Here is a 16,688-nt window from a genome sequence, read left to right as displayed (position 1 = left end):
TTCTAATGAAAAGGGAACACTTTTCTAAAACTTCATCTACATACTTTTGTAGTTTCACAAGTCCATCTTTGGAGTATTTCAGAAACTCCAGTATTGAGGAACGAATAAGTCCATTAAGAGTTCCTACAGCCCGTTTAGCAGAAAAATTACATTTGTAAGAAGGATTCAATCTAGTTCTGTTATGATTCCTGAAAACGTCATTTCCAAGAACGATAATTAATTGATAAATTAAATTTACTGTGTGATCTAGGGTACGTAGATAAAGCTCAATTATTTTATAGTCAGATGATGGTTCAACACGGATAAAGAAACCAAAGCTAAATCAATCCTTGATGAATGTCGCCCACTTCTCCGAGATATTGCACTCCCTTCATTAATAAACTTTAACACATCTACCAATTTTAGTTGACAAATAAGTACTTGAGATTAGGCTTGTTTTGATGAATATTGGGCTATTTGTCCAAATCTACATTTGAATCACCATTCAACATCATGGGTGTTGAATCAAATGAGGCAGAAAGAGCAAAAGGAACAACTGTCAGAGACACACGTGACGTAACATCTTGTAAACAGATTATTATACCTGGTTTCATTGAGAGTAAACTTTTCATTAAAGCATGCCGAGATTTTCGTTCTTTACCCCCTCGAATATTAAAAAAAAATCACTTTTCAACCATATTACTCTTGAAGTCGTTATTCACATGACCTACGAAAAGGTCACTGATTTTTTATTGTTTTCCCAGTTTTCACAAAAAGTTCAAAGAATTATTCATCATCAGAAGGAATTCAGACCGAATGAAACTCTAATTTCCCCTGTTTCTTGTACTGAGTGAGAGAATTCCATTCTAATAATTCTGGGTTCGAAAGGAAGTATTTTTTAATGCCCATATTTGATATAAAATCATTCAATAATGGTTCCAAATAAAAATCTGTGATTCTGGTCTGTTCTCGATTAAGAGAATAAAAAGCTTCTAGATCGTCATTCATAATGATCGAATTAGAAATAAAGCAAAAAAACAAGACCATGAAGCCACAGGTGAGAATTCAAAATCCCTTGATTACTTTCCACTCCTTATAGGAGAATGACACATGTCAGGCTTATTTCTTTTAGCTATCGATAGGGAACGGGTAGGATGTTCCAATTCCCTGTAACAAATATAGATGGGGTTTGCTAGGACTAACCTTACTTCTCCTTTTGCATATCTCATCAGAAAGGACCCCATCAGATTGCCGGATTAGGCTATTGTTGGGCATGTTCACACACAGGAACACTTCCTTGTTGTAATTTCAATTTGAGAACTACTAACATAACTCCCATCGATGATAAAATGCCTGAAGGGGTCATTATTCGCAACCTCTCCATCTTGTGGGGCGTTTCCTTTGTATTTAGACAGTTCCTCTTCCTGAGGCACCGAAGATGGTTCTTTGGAGGGGTAATATAATCAGCATTAGGATCCTCATGTGGTACTTTGCTTTAGTCTTTAGGGCAGGTGAGAGGGTGTTCGAAGCCGCTACTATTTTGTATCCTCAAGCAATCCCTCCTCCTCAGGCAATGAATCAGGTTCTATGGAAGGGGTAATAGCTTGGGCATTAGAACTAATGTTATCAGGGTCTTTTTCTACTTCGGATGACATGCGGCGTTCTGATACTGTTTTTTGTTTTTTTAGCACTTTTCGTATTCAAAGGTGGTCATCCTTTTTTGAGAACAATATTGCTTAATATGACCAAAATTGAAGGCCCTTTGGCATAGGAGTTTGACTCCCGAAAATTTAAGTTTGACCAACTGACCTTGAACTGGCACAATTTGGCGGACGGAGGACAGATTTGTATCTATTTGAAGGATATAATCGCTATCTCTCCAAATTTATCTGTAATTTGAATACTTTACTTTGGCTTTTTTATCTGTCAGATTATTTTTCGGATAGTGGTTCGATACATCACCAAATTACTCCATGAAGGAGACAATTTTTGATTCATCAACCCGTTTGAAAATATTGATAAGAGTAAGTACCATTTTTTTCTTTTTGTTCTGGGAGAGCTTGTCTATTCCTTTCCATTTAAAATAAACATTCTCCAGTATGCCATCCATATTTTTAATTTTCAACTTTTGAGGATTTTGTAGCTCCTTAAGTCTACCTCAAATATCAATTGGGAACCTTGTATATATACAAACCTGGCCACTTCCAAATCTAGGGTTGGCCCCAGCAATTTCGTGCTCTTTGAAGCCGAACTGCAGAGCAACATCATAAATGTCAACATGTTTAACATTATCTGCTTATAAAGCCTTTCCATCAACATCCTCAAGAATGAGAACAAAAATTTCCCACTTGAAGTCGCAACTCAAATTCATTTGAGCATCACAGCCTTTATCAATGCTGCATCCTCTTTTAAGGAGGGTGGCATATTGCTTTCGTTGAGAGTTCAAAGAGTGTACGTTTTTATGAGGGGGGTTTATCTCTTGGCTCATCAGGTATCTTAACTAGAGATGAAAATAAAGTACAGAAGGCGCTTCTTCAAAATTGTAAGTATGAAAAGAAGGAAAAACGAAGAAAAGAAAAAGGAGACAATTAATTGATTCCTTAGCTTTGATTCTCCGAATAAGAGGAACGAATTCCAAATCACGCTCCGAGATGTCCGGGTTTCGATTTAAGCAAGAAAAAACAAAAGAAGTCCTCTTCAGGGGCAAGTATACACTCGATGATTCACCGTAAATAAATAGGACCACACGGAATAGTCACTATCCACTAACATTAAATACTATCAATGCAGCAGAAAGGAACACCTCTGCAGTCAACGAATGATTTACATAAAGTCCTAATTGATTATGATCTAACTTGCTACGAAGTTTATATATGGTCCCAGTAAGAGGCATTGTAACTTTGATAGGTCAAGGTAGCACAAAATGTAAAGTATACATAAGCGACCATAACTTTAGAACAAATTTGAGATTCATAACTCAATTTGATGTTAGGCAGAGGTTTTGTGCTCTACCGAGTGTCCTTTCCAATTCGTTTTGTCCTAATTAAAAGTGTATACAATTTTCCAAAATATACTTATTCTAGGGAAACGATAATTAAAAAAAAATTAAAAAATTTATTAATATCTTTTCAAGGAAAAGATATCTGTAACTAAGGAAATATAAAATATTCACTAATCAGCCATATAATATGAATTAATTGATTTGTCGTGAGGCATCTGAGAGCATTTTTATATCCCTAGCTTGATAACTCAAAATTAATTTTGAGATATTTTTCCTGACTTAAATCGTGTCCCACTTTTTTTTTTTTAAAAGAAGGTGTATAAAATATGCCGTAGAAAGCAATCTGAATATGTTTTTTGATTTTTCTTGTTGGTCTCTGAGTATAATTGAGGATCGTCATTGGAGTAATTCGAGTCCTTGCTATATATTAAGAGTTGTATTTGTGTTTGTTTCTTTCCTCTCTTAGTTGCTGCTTACAGCTGATATAATAATGCGTATTGACAGCTGAGCTGCTCTCCTACCGAACATTCTTCAAATTGTCAGGATTACCAGGTTCATTTTTGGTTTATTTTTTTTATTTTTACATACCGATAGAACATGTTTTGTATCATTGTGAGTAGACTGTGTATTAAACATTCCCTGGCTACAAAAATTATTCCGTTTTTTCCCCATCCCAATCTTTTTCCAGATAACATCATATAAAATATATAAATTTTAAGAATTTTCTCCCATACCAATACGATGTAAACATTGGATATTTTGCCCAATACTGAGTGCAGTTAAAAAATCTTTACACTTCGTTTTTGCTACATAAATCAAGGTTTTTTTAAATGCTGTCAGATTCTTCCGGTCAAATACTAAAAACAAACAAAAACTGAAATAAACAATAAAAACTAGATCTTCCTAAGTGTCTTAGAAGCCGAGGAAATGCCATCTGAACATGACCAACGAAGTACGGTCCGTGCACTTTTGGACTCTGATAAGAAACCAACGGAGATTGCAAAACAGTTGGGATCTCCTACAAACATATAACGTGGTTTTCTAGAAGGATGGTGTGCCGGCACACACGTCCAAAAAAGACCAAAAGTGGTTGGAGGACATCTTGCCTTTCTGGCCAAAGAAAATGTGGGCAATTACTCACCAGATACCAACCGATTGGACTTCACTTTTTAGGTGCATGTTTAGTCTATGGGCTGCAACGTCCATCACCCAAATATCAATAGCCTCAAGGACACCGTCAACCAGCATTGGATACCATGTCTGAGGACTACATCCACAAAGGGTACAAGACTGGAAGCTATCATTGCTTCCAAGGAGGTTATATCGATGATTCGGGAAGCCAAGACATCATATTAGTTATTTTCATTTTATTACAACTGGTTGCTGAAATACATCTTCATAAAGTTCTAGATTGAAAATGTAAAGGTTTTCCGATTCAGTCGTATATATCAACCATCTTCTATTAGTTACATACCTAGTTGTAATACATTAAAACTAGTATTGGATCCGACTAATTAATTATTGAGTCGAGTCGGGTACGATTTTTGGAGATTTGAGCTAAATCGAGTTGAGTGAAGGTATGTGTCAAAGAAATTAATTTTATTGAATTGATAAAATCTAAATTGTTCTCCAATTAAGTCAGTTTGACTACTTTAATTATAAGGCAGTCAACTACTCATCAAATAACAAATGTAAGAAATTGTATATTTGCAGATTAAGTTTTTATATCTGTATCATCGAAAAAAAAAACATAAATTAAAATAATTGTTCCTGGATTACCCAAGGCAGCATCAAGTGGAAAGGCCTTCTTGGACTTTCGATCTCGTATAGAAATTGTAATTGAGGCTAGAGGTGATTTTATTAGATAAAATAAGTTAGACTTCAGACTCTGGTTGTATTTTTTAAATCTGATAAGTGGTTGGAGAAAAAATTGAGTTTGAAAATAATCATTTTCGCGGCAAAGATAGCTTTTGCAATCTGCACCCTGTAGTTAGTATCTTTTTTAAGCTTGGATGAGGTAATTATCAAAACTATGATTTTTTTAAGATCCAGAAAATCCCTCAGATCTTTTTAAGATCCGTTTTAAGTTTGAGTATTTGAAGGTTGTATTATCTGGGATACAAACAACCTTATATCGTAGTCAAGTACTTTGAATCAGGATCAATTACCCGTCCTATCGTTATTGAACTATACTATAAGCTTTTTAAGATCCGGAAAATCCCTTGGATCTTTTTTTAAGATTCGTAAAAGTTTTTGGGTCTCGGACGTTTTTCTATAATAAAAGTTTACTTAAACTGTAACTGGATTCTTTGGATCTGGTTCCAAGATCAATCTGATCTTGGAGCCAGATGAAATTAATCTATACTCAAATATTTCGAGTCTAGATCATTCATGTACGAGTTTAGTCCAGTTTTTTCAAATGATATTTGAGGCACGTTCTCATTATTTAGTTGTTGTTGTTGTTGCTTTTCGAGTTCGAGAAATACTCGACCAATCCAAATCTAATTACATCTAATTAAATATATATTTGCATGTGTAATTCCTGTATTTTCATTATCCCCCCTCCCTCGTGTATTTTTAAATGTCAACTTTCTTGCAAAACACAAATATAAAATATTAATGAAAATTAAATTATTTTGTTCTTTTTTCCTTTGAGCTTCTCAGTACAAGGATTTCTTCAAATGACGTCAATTCATAATGCTCTTCACGTGCAAAAAATATATATATACAAGTATGTAAAAATGAATTAAAAGGCCCCACGAGTTATTCAGAACTTTTTATTATTGCAATTCTTGGAAAGGCTTTCTAAAAAAGGTTATCATACTTTCCTTTCGCAGGAACTGTAGGAAAAAATCGTACATTTAGCTTACTTCTATTGTCCTTTTGTTTTTTATTCAAATATTTATACTTTTTTCCAAAGAGATTTTTTTTTGTTGATATATGTGGTGCTTCAACATAAAAAATAATATGGAGTCTATTAACGTTAGGTAATGTGTCCCCTACTTCCTTTCTCCCAAAAAGAGTTCAGCCATCCAAATCTTAACGTGGTAGACGAATACTAAGGGCTAGGAATGTACAATTATCGTATTTTTGATTTTAAGAAGTATATACACATTCAAAGAAGGAAGGTCAATTGGAAATTAAGGATCACTAAAGGAAGTCCCAAAACGTGTAACCCTCCGTTCATGATCAAACCTTACATATTTATTGTCCTCCCAATCTTAATGTACGGATCTGGGGTATGAAATCCTTCTATAAAGTATTTGATTCAATCCTGGGAGAAAGTGCAAGTCAGGTTTGTATCGATGTTTCCTTCATTGGGTGACAACTGAAGATGCAAACTCAAAAGACTTGGCCTTATCGCCGTTCAGTATGTCCAAAAATTGATGGTGGTATTTAAAAAATTACTTTCGAATATATATACAAATGTCATTTTTCAACTGGAAAAATTGAATTTGGTTAGCTGCAGCTGAAAAAGTAACTCTAATCAAGTCTTATAAATTTAATCTCAGACTTGGTGAAGGAACATTCCTTGGAGACAAGGGATAAGGATGTTGATTTGACCGAGGGTGAATCAAGCAAGAGAGATATTGCAGATAGTTTAAGGATACCTTGAAAGACCATTGAAAATTGCTTGAGAAAAGTTAAGGCTAGGCAATGTCTTGTTAATCAAGATGGTTGAGGGAGGGAAAAAAAATTCACGAAATTGCCAAACTGGTGATTGCTAAATCTTTGACGGCACAAATACAATCTACAAGGAAACTTGCTTCGAGATTGACTGCAATGGGTCATCCAATGTCCAAGTCATTTGTGCTCACCTACTTTGACTATTTCCCCCTACAAACCTAGTCAGTAGCCCAAACTTTTCGGAGATTAAAGGAAAACTCAATTTCCCTTCTTCTGTGAACGTCAACACTGGACTAATTTCGCAAGAGATCGAGTTTGAGCTAAAAATTAAGGTGATGTGGAACCAAATCCAAAAATGAAATTTCCTCTGAAGAATCAGTTTTGGGCAGTAATAGCCATCAGACCTGCACTTGATTCTGCAAAGCAAACTGTATCAGTCGAATACTATGTGATAAAGATCTTGAATGAGTCTTTGATATCAGCATTGTCTCGTACCCAAGAAAATTGCCCCCACTCAAGAAGAGAATGTTGTATGAAATATCAAAGGCAATTCTCCAGCAAAATGTTGCTCCAGATCACCACTCAAAAAAAAAACAAAAAAACACAAGAATAGCATTCAAGTTTATTTCAGTGGCCCGCCAACAGTTCTAACTTTTCTCTAATCGAAAATTTGTGATCTTTAGTTTAGAGGGAACTCAATTAAAATGTGCCAGCAACCTCAGAAGATAACTTAAAAATTAATAGAAAAAAGCTTAGAAACAAGTTTCACCTGAGGGTTTGGAAAACCTGTATCAAGGAATAATATAACGAATTACAAATGTATAAAGTTTAAATATCGACATATTGGGAAATAAATAAATGTTTGTGGAGAAAAAAAAAGAACAATCTTGTTTTGGACATTTTAGAAGATTTAAAAAAAAACTGCCATCAATTTATATACATACTTAATATCATAGTTATCCCATTAAAGATTTTTTGACGCTCTACATAATTTTAAACGAACAGATTAATTTGTTTTATCCTCCCTAGATACAAATAGCCCTCCTCTTCCACGAAACGAGACTCTCTAATCATTTAGTAAGATTATAGTTTTACTAACTATAATCTTTTAAAAGTACTCTGTTATAGTGATTAATTCTCACAGTTGATAGAATAAATAAATAGAAACAATCTGACGCACAAATAATGAAACAGAAAACTTTGGCAAAGTTGAGGCTATTCATAACACTCAAAATAACTGTATTTTAAGCAAGACCATTGAAGCATACATTAAAAGTACAGCATCATCACTTAGTAACAAAAGCCGGCCAGTGTCATGGTTTTGTCATTGGCCTCTGTTATGTTAGACAGAAAGAAGGTGCACCTCATATTTATTGAGGAGAGTGTGAGAATCAACCAACACTTCTACAAGCCCATGTGGGCCGTCAAGGTCCCTCAACTGCTCAAGGAGACATTTGGTGATGCCCCTTACACCTTCAGCAAAGGCTTTCAAACGGATAAAAGTGTGCAAGAATTATGAAAAGTACATTTTAAGGGCTTTTTGAGAAATGATATGTGTCCTCCTGTCTGCCCTGACCTGAATCCTATGGACTTTTCTATGTAATCCATCCTTCAGACTAGGGATTTTACCAAGTACCACCCCTCCAAAGACACTCTGAAGCCTACCCTCATCCAGGAATGGACCAATATTGCCGAATACCTCCTTGACGGAGTCCATCAGGCTGGCCTTGGTGCTATGGGGATGTCTGTTGGTATGTCTCTCGCCATAGCCCCAGACAAAATAGTCCAAAGGATTAAGGTCGGGAGAGTTAGGAGCCCAAAAATCCTTGGTTCTTGGTTAACCACTGCATGGAGATTTTGGACACATAGTAGGGTGCTGAGTCCTGTTGCCACACCCAGGGCAGCCCAGATCCCTCGCCATGGCCTTCATGGACCTGATAGGGTCATCCTCAACCATTTTCTTCACCTTGTCGACAAAGTCGGTGTCCCTGACCTTCCTGTCGGCGCCCTCCTCGTTGGATGCCCTCTTTATGGTGGCATCAACATCCCAGGTGTCCTCTAGCTTCTTACGGATACGCTGAACAGTCCGTAGATTCACTCCTAAGGTTGAAGCAATCGTTGATTTGGAGATTTCACCTCCATTATTAACCAATGCCATGACTACGGCGAACCTCGAAAGCTCCTCGTTCCACTTATAGCTCTTTATCTTCTCATATGATGACGGCATGATGGCAACTGAACTACGTATTGTCAGCTGACGAGAATAGCTTTCCTATTTGGTAACCAGTTTTTTATTTGATAATGTCGTCTTCAAGTTATCAAGGTTTAAAGTAGGCGACAATCTGATCCCCGCTCCCTGTAGTTTATGAACTAAGAAGCGAAATTTTGTTCACAAGACTTTTAAATAATAAATATTTACTCCTATTGTAACTGAGGGAATGTTCAAATTATTTTGTCGGATAAACATCATAATACAATATTAAAAGTGAGGGCATACTTTAGGCTCCCCTCTTCAAGATATCTACTTAAAGAAAAGGATTGAGAAAAGTACTTTATCAATTGTATAAATATTCATTATTAAGACAGGGAGTACTTTAGTACTGAATTGTAAATTATATCTTACACACCTCAAAAGAGGTGGGTAAAAATCTGGAGTTGTTTTTATGGTTTTTTCTTTTTTTCAATCATAACTTATATTATTATGTATTTAAACTTTAATCTATCAGGCTCTATGTAGTCATTAGTAATAATTATTACCTACTTTTGTACCAATTTGTGTGTTAAGTTTACTTATTAAAAAGTTTAATATATAGGGGAAAAAAGAAGAAGATATCCACTTAAACATTATCCTTGAAATATTTCATCGCAAAAAAATGGTTACATATATTATGTATGGTTCTATTAATATATAGTAAATAAAATTATGAAAATATGCTCATAAGGCATGCAAAAATTATGAAATGAAGGGCACATATTTGCAGAAATGTTCTTTTGGAAAGTACAACAAACAAAAAAGGGGGAAAACTTATGACAAATATCATTTGGTGAATGCGTCATATTGAAGTTTAAACTGAAGACTGTTTTTCAAATTTTATTAAAAAATAGTTTGTAAAGACAGTGAGAACCAAATTAAGCTTATTTCTAGTAAATTATAACTGAAATCTACCATTTTTTATTCGATATGGTCTCCCTCAGCCTCAATAACGGCCTCGACTCTCTTCCTGAAGACTACATTAACCTAACGTAGTCTTCTGAAAGTCAGCCCATGTGGCATTGGTGGTGGACTGAAAAGATATCACAAAACCATTAGGCTTTTGCAGGAAGCTCCCTTGACCTTTGCCTAGATGGAATAAACAAAAGGATCAAGAACAGGCAACTGGGAGGCCCCATGTTCTTGAACACATTCAAAATAAGCTGATTCTCCTTTGTGGACATAGTTTAAAGTTTGATACTTGGAAAAATGAAATATGAAGTAGAAATCAGTAGAATATCAAGATTGTTATTCAATTATATGGATATGTCTTTGAGATATTCTTATTCTGAGTAAAAATCAACATAGGTGATGTTTAAATAATATATTTTGAATTGACATAAGCCAGTATTATGCTGTCACGTCTTTATTCTATACTTTTTATGAAGTTAATACCGAATTAACACCGAGAATTTTAAAGGTTGAGTTGTAATACGTACATATTTACCTGCAGGAAAATTGACATATGCCTCCAACTGCCATCAATGGAAAATGGCCTGCAATTATGCCTTATTTATAGGAGTTAAAGGAAAGTTCACCCCCCTCCTTTCACCTCAAGGCAAGTTTATCAAAGAACAAGCTCATCCTAAGACAAGTTCATCATGAAGCCAGTTCACAGCAAGAAAAGTTCATCCCGAAAAAAGTTCATCACAAGGAAAGTTCCTCCCGAGGAAAGATAACATAAAAACTACTTTATTTTCCATAATATTTTTTATTTTTTTGCAAGTAAGAAAAAATCTTAGTAGGTGTGTGTAGCTCTTTACAATACCAATAAATAATATTTTTACAAAAAACTAGCGAAAATATGTTCTCAGCAATTTACTTCACAAATTTCGAGTTGGCAATATTTTTGATCAAATTAAAAGATGGACTTATCCTCTAGACAAATTTTTTGATGCAAATATGTTGACATGTTATTTGAAGTTTATAACACATTTAAAAAAAATAGACAATAATACATTTATTATAATATACAGGCGCTATATTATAATGCTCGCCGGCACTGAAGGGGTCTAAACATTAAGAAGACATCACTTTGACCATTGTCACTAGCAGTGATAATTAAATTAGTAATATATCTATATTTAATTTAGGGAAATATCCATAAGCTATGAGTCAAATTATTTGAAATCTGTGGTTATGGGTTAAATAAAATTTTTATAAAGCATAATTTATTATTATTAAAATGGTAAAAAAAATACAAAATCATGGTTCATTTTTTTATTCATGAAGAAATATTCCAAATGTTGGGGATGATTTTCATGCTTATGAACATGTTTTGTGATGAACTTTCCTTTTGATTAACTTGTCTTGGAGAAAAATGAGGGAGGTGAACTTTCTGTACACGATTTATAGTTATTCATTTATCGATATGTACCGTCAGACAGATGTGTCTGACTCATTTAAGGATCTGTTGACAGTTTTTTGAACTGGTAACGGACCGCAATGCAAAAACGCTACTAATTTTCAAAAATTGTCCCCAAGTTTCACGGAATTTTGTATATTGGGTGACAGAAGGAGATCGAGACATTTTAAAAACCGCCCAATCCATTTGTCAACATTTCGTACAATAGACCAGTTTGATTTTCAACTATTTTGAATTTCGATTCTGGGGAGCACCAGCTTATTGTAAGAAATATAGGGAATCCTTGGTGATCTTCAAGACGTATAGTTTGAACTTTGCCTCCTAAATCTTTAAGTAGCCTGTGACAGTCATCCTGTAGCCCTTTGGAAAGCCCACTGACGGCATTTTGTACCTAGTTGATGACACAACTCCTAATATAATCAAAGATCAATAGGTGCTTGGTGGCTCATACCCTCTAGGATTCATAGTTGGGCATGTTGAAGTAAATACACATATAATTCTGCTTATTGATTACTGGATCGACAGTGATGGTCTTCACATAAAAGAAGATGAGAATTCATATACCAGTGTTCTTTAAGCTGCTTAGAAGGCGCCTACAACGGTCCAACTGGACTTTTTGGAGGTGATGAGATAAACAGAGCCCTCATCACATGTCCGAGAGACTTACCAACTACGTTTTTCATCATCCTGGACACTTTGGTCACTGACAACTTCTTCTTCTTCTTGGGAAAAAGTCGTTATCTTTGGATTGGCCTTGAGGGCTGATTCCACGTTGTTGGATCTAAACTTGGCTGGTTTTCCACTCTGAGGTTGATTATTGAAGTCTTCGCCATCCCTCAGGCATTTTTGGCGGGAGGTAAAGTCGCAACTTCAATTATTTACTCTATCATGATATTGAATTACTTGTTTTTGTTAAAAAAATGTATAGCAGTCGACAGCTGATATAATTAAATTTCCACAAATGTGCAGAACTTTACAATTGGTTAACTAAAAACCTCATAATAATGTACCAAAATCAGTGCAAATACCATAGAGTGGTTCTAGGATATATGAAAAATTGCAGTAAAATGAATATAAGCCTAAGGGTTGGTAGGCCATGGAACTCCAGATACATAGAAGTCTATTAATGTAACTTTGTTTTCCTTCCTCCCCCCCCCCCTTGAGGTCATAGTTTTTTCTTCCTATGTATAGTTCAAACATTAAAAAATCTTAGTGCTTAATTTGTATTTCCATACATTTTTCGTGTGTAATTTTTTGAGAATGTAAAAATTAAACGGCGTGCCATGATCACTAGGGACGTATCTTCTGCATTGCGGGAGTTTACAGGTTCCACAATCATAAATATTGAAATTATTGAAGGTAGTGTCCTATTCATGGAATTTTGAAATATACATATTATTTTTATTCACATATATACTCAATGTGTTAAAAAGTACAATATTTTTTTGAAGTGATTTAAATTTTTGAAATGGCACACTGGTGTGTTACCCGCACTGTATTTGAAGTGACAGTGACCCATGCAACGTGTTAAGTATTGAGGTTCTTATGTAATTTTTTTTTAAACATTGTGTATTTATTGCAGGTATCTAGAGTTCCAATGATTAAAAAAAATCAACGCAGCGTTTTTAAAGTTGCAAACGAATTTCAATTATTCCTTTAATAAATAAGATTCAAAATCCATTTTGTGAAAAAAAGTCCCATATTAAATTCAAACTTAAAAAATTAAATAAAAAGAGAGACGAATATTTATATTTACAATATGTTCATCTCACTGTAACAATACCCCTGTTTGATTCCTTGTGCATTGGTATTGATTTATTAAATGTGTAAATCAAAAAATAAAAAGCTAAAACTAAAAGTGTCTTAGAAAGGGTCAAGATTGATTGTTTCTATGGTCTTTTTTTATACGAATGTACCGGGTTTCTAAGTTAAATTGAGACTGACTTCAAATAACATCTTCCACAAGACAAAAGATGCATGAACGACCAGTCCAGGTCAAGATATCGATCTCACACCTGATGGAGGTCTTTAGCTTCGTGGTAGCAATATAAGGGACTTCAGAGATGTCAATGGCCAAGTGTCTGTCGTTTTCGGGATTGAAAGTCATGTCCACATTCGACAACTTCTCGTCATAGTTGATATTTATGGAATTTGAAGTTGTATAACACTAATTTCCAAGGCTAGAGAGCTAAAATTAGCGTCAAATGAAAGGTTGTGAGAAACTTCATACATTTATTTTTTGATTGTTTTGTTTATCGATCTTCATTGGAAGATGGATAACGCTCGAAGGAAAAATATCTGTGAATTGTCCCACGTGGGAAAGCCTCCAAATGTGGTTGTTAACCCCACAAAGGTCCGAAACATATGGGAGATACTTATTAAACATTAGCTAATAAGGGATTGGATTCTCACAAAAAGATGTTTTGCTAGTTATGTGAAGTTTAATAGAGCCCATGTCTGATATCAAAATGATTGTGTTCGCAAAAGAGAGTAACTTATTTACGAAGACCATTGCCAACATTGCAATCGATGCAGAACTACGCAAGGGCATTACGGTATAATGTAACAAAGGCCATGAAAGCCAAAGTAGTATTGCGCTGCCAACGTCTCCTTAACAGTCCTTAATCAACTTCAAACTGTATCAGAATCAATTTTAACGAGTAGTTATTGAATGTGGACAGACCTTTAAATCCCAAATGGTCCCTCATGTTGCTACCACGAAGTTGAAGGCCTCCATCAGACGTAGGATTGCTTGTTTGACCGCGTGCTTGTTGTTAATGCATTTTTCCTCTTGTTGAAGCTGTCATTTAGGCATAAGACAGCCACGTTGAGTTATAGATCAAAAATTGTAGGCCCTTTATTCGAGCTACTAAAGGCTCACTTGATTTTTTCGTAATTTAAGTAAGAATACGAAGTTTGAACTTACTCTCAATTTATCTTAAAACCCTGTACAACTAATATTATAATACCTAAAATGTGTTCCATTAACAAAAAAGATGAATGAGATTGTGTTCTTGATATATATGAATCATGGGAAAAAAGGTATAGGAATCCCCCTTCCAGGAAACAAGAAAAATAGATAAATATTTCAGACTTATGTGCATTTTTTTTCTTCATATATTTCTCCCAAGAACAATTATATTTATTCATCGCTATCAATATATACATTATATGGGTATTAGGTTATCAAAAATATTGCATTCAATGTCAGTTATTATAGGCCAATATGAATTTCCTTTGCAGGTTTTAAACTATAAAAGAAAAAGAACAGATTTGTATTACTCATAATGGAGATATCGTTATTTTTCAGAGAGCAATCGTCCACACTTTTCTTATCTCTGTTGTAATTAAAGTAGTTTTAGTAAATTTACATCGTTGATTTGGGCTTCATTTGATGGAAAAATAATGGAGTTCCAGATTTAAAAAGGCTTAGTGAAAAATAAGTTATGCGTTATCTATCTCAATTCGTTCAAAAGTTATGATCAACCAATGAATTCTTAGATAAGGAAGGGAAGACTCTTGCAACCTTTCAAAACAAGTCGACCAAGTAGGACTCGTTTTCACTTCATGTAAACAACACTGTTTAAAAGTTCATCCAACTATTATGAAAACTAGTGGTGGCTCCAGGCTAACTAAGTCTGAGAAGGATTATCCTCCCGCCAAAAGATGTTTCTATATTTTTCAAAAGGATAAGAAACTAGTAACGACGAAGTCTATGGATCAAAGATCTCTCTTATAAACATTAGGAGCCTTCAAAATATTTTGCTATATGTGACCTGCACTTTTTATCTTCCGACATTAAAATTCAATATGAGGATAGGAACAAATATCGGTCTAAGGATATCTCTATAAAAAATATTAAACAAAGATGCTATGCAAACCCAGTTTCCAAACATGCTCTCCTATTTTTCGAAGCAGACAGTAAGGAGTAAAGCATCTCTCTTTTCGACTCGGATCTTAAAAGAAAATGTTATGAATAAAATTCAATCATTCGAAATGGCCGATACTATTCCTTCGATTTCAGAACTAAATTTAAAACTGGACAGAGCTCACTTACCCAATGGGCTTATGAGCACTTTGACTCCACTTATCTGGCATTGATATTTCATAATCAAAATTTTCGGTCACATATGGATTTTTCATCGGATTTTGAGGCCAAGTTAATTTAGAGTCATCACTTAGAATGTGGGAAGTATTTTAGGGGGTTAAAATGTACATTTACTAATAATCATGTATATTTAAATGTTTCAGGTATAAGGAATTTTCATTTCAACTACTGAAACACATCCTTGACAATAATTATATTAAGAAGTGTGATTTTTTATTGAACATACTGGCCTATTTGAATTCCTTGTTTACTTCCGAAAATTCAACCGAACCCAATGTTGAAGATGAAATGGAAATAGTAAATAAGCGTCTTGCTGATGTAGAATGTGAGGAAAATCCTATTTTTAACAAAAAATATCCCGTGTAATATTTCCAACTGTTTGGCAAAAAATAACATCTCTGAGGTAAATGATAAAATTCATGAGAACAAGAAATGAATTGGATATTTATATAACAAATCAAGAGTCAAAAAGCGTTCAATAAAAGTAAACAGCGTGTGAGGCATTATTATCCAATGCTCCAATAATTTGTATTGTTTGTTAATGTTTAAACCTAATAAAAAAATAATTTGTTCTTATAAAAAATGTTCATAAAAAAGATTAAATTTTTTTTTATGAACTTTTCATATAAAGAGACCATTTTAATTCAATTTTATCACAGAAAACTAGAAATAAAAATCTTAGTCATCCTATTGGAAGATGGTAACTACAAAAAAAAAAATATATATTTGTATACATTTTATTTTTCCTGATGATGTATCAAATAAATTATGAGTGAGTTTTAATTTGAACAAAGAGTGAATAAATATTTTGTTAAACAAAATAATGTGTTTTGACACTATAAGCTGAAATACTCTCAGCGATCATGGAAGTTGTGTTCTACTTAAAAAATTACAATACAAAAACTTCTACCATTTGCTTGAAGATACCATATAATGGAATTAGCATTGGAATTGTATTTTATGAGTGTATGGGTACCACATCGTCACCAGATGTCCCTTTGTTCAAAAGATTAAAAAAAAAAAAAGTTTAATAGTCAACGAAACTAGCTATAAACCAGGAACTGCAGGGAAAGAGGTGGCCAGTCTTTTGGAAGGCATACCAGATAGAACTTTTGTTTTTGCATAATATAATCTTAAAAAATATATTAACGAGACGAAAATAGAGAATTATTAATTATATTTCTTGGCAATGCCCCTGAGCATGGATTTAAATTCATGTCGCTTGGTGTAATGCACCATGTCTGTTAGCTTTCAATAGTTATATAGAGTCTCAAGATTGGCATATTTAGATTAGAATTCAAATGAACTCCAAGAGAAGACAGATGAACACGTGATGATTGTGTTTTCATTGTAAAAG

The 16,688-nt window shown here is 34.1% G+C and overlaps 1 pseudogene across 1 annotated transcript in view; it reads right to left on the bottom strand.

Moving 5' to 3' along the window:
• LOC139907643 (NADH-ubiquinone oxidoreductase chain 1-like) overlaps positions 1–13,330 on the bottom strand; it is a 44,062-nt pseudogene extending 30,732 nt beyond the window's left edge. Inside the window, exons 1-2 of the transcript XR_011784369.1 lie at positions 13,239–13,330; positions 11,891–12,091 (exon numbers count right to left, since the gene is read on the bottom strand). The product of XR_011784369.1 is annotated as an NADH-ubiquinone oxidoreductase chain 1-like (transcript). The remainder of the gene's footprint in view (positions 1–11,890; positions 12,092–13,238) is intronic.
• Positions 13,331–16,688: the final 3,358 nt, after the last annotated feature.

The sequence above is a fragment of the Lepeophtheirus salmonis genome, chromosome 2 (genome assembly GCF_016086655.4).
Source record: "Lepeophtheirus salmonis chromosome 2, UVic_Lsal_1.4, whole genome shotgun sequence".
NCBI lineage: Eukaryota > Metazoa > Arthropoda > Copepoda > Siphonostomatoida > Caligidae > Lepeophtheirus > Lepeophtheirus salmonis.
The sequence above is the reverse complement of the archived record's forward strand: the minus strand, read 5'-3'. Positions and strand labels throughout refer to the sequence as shown.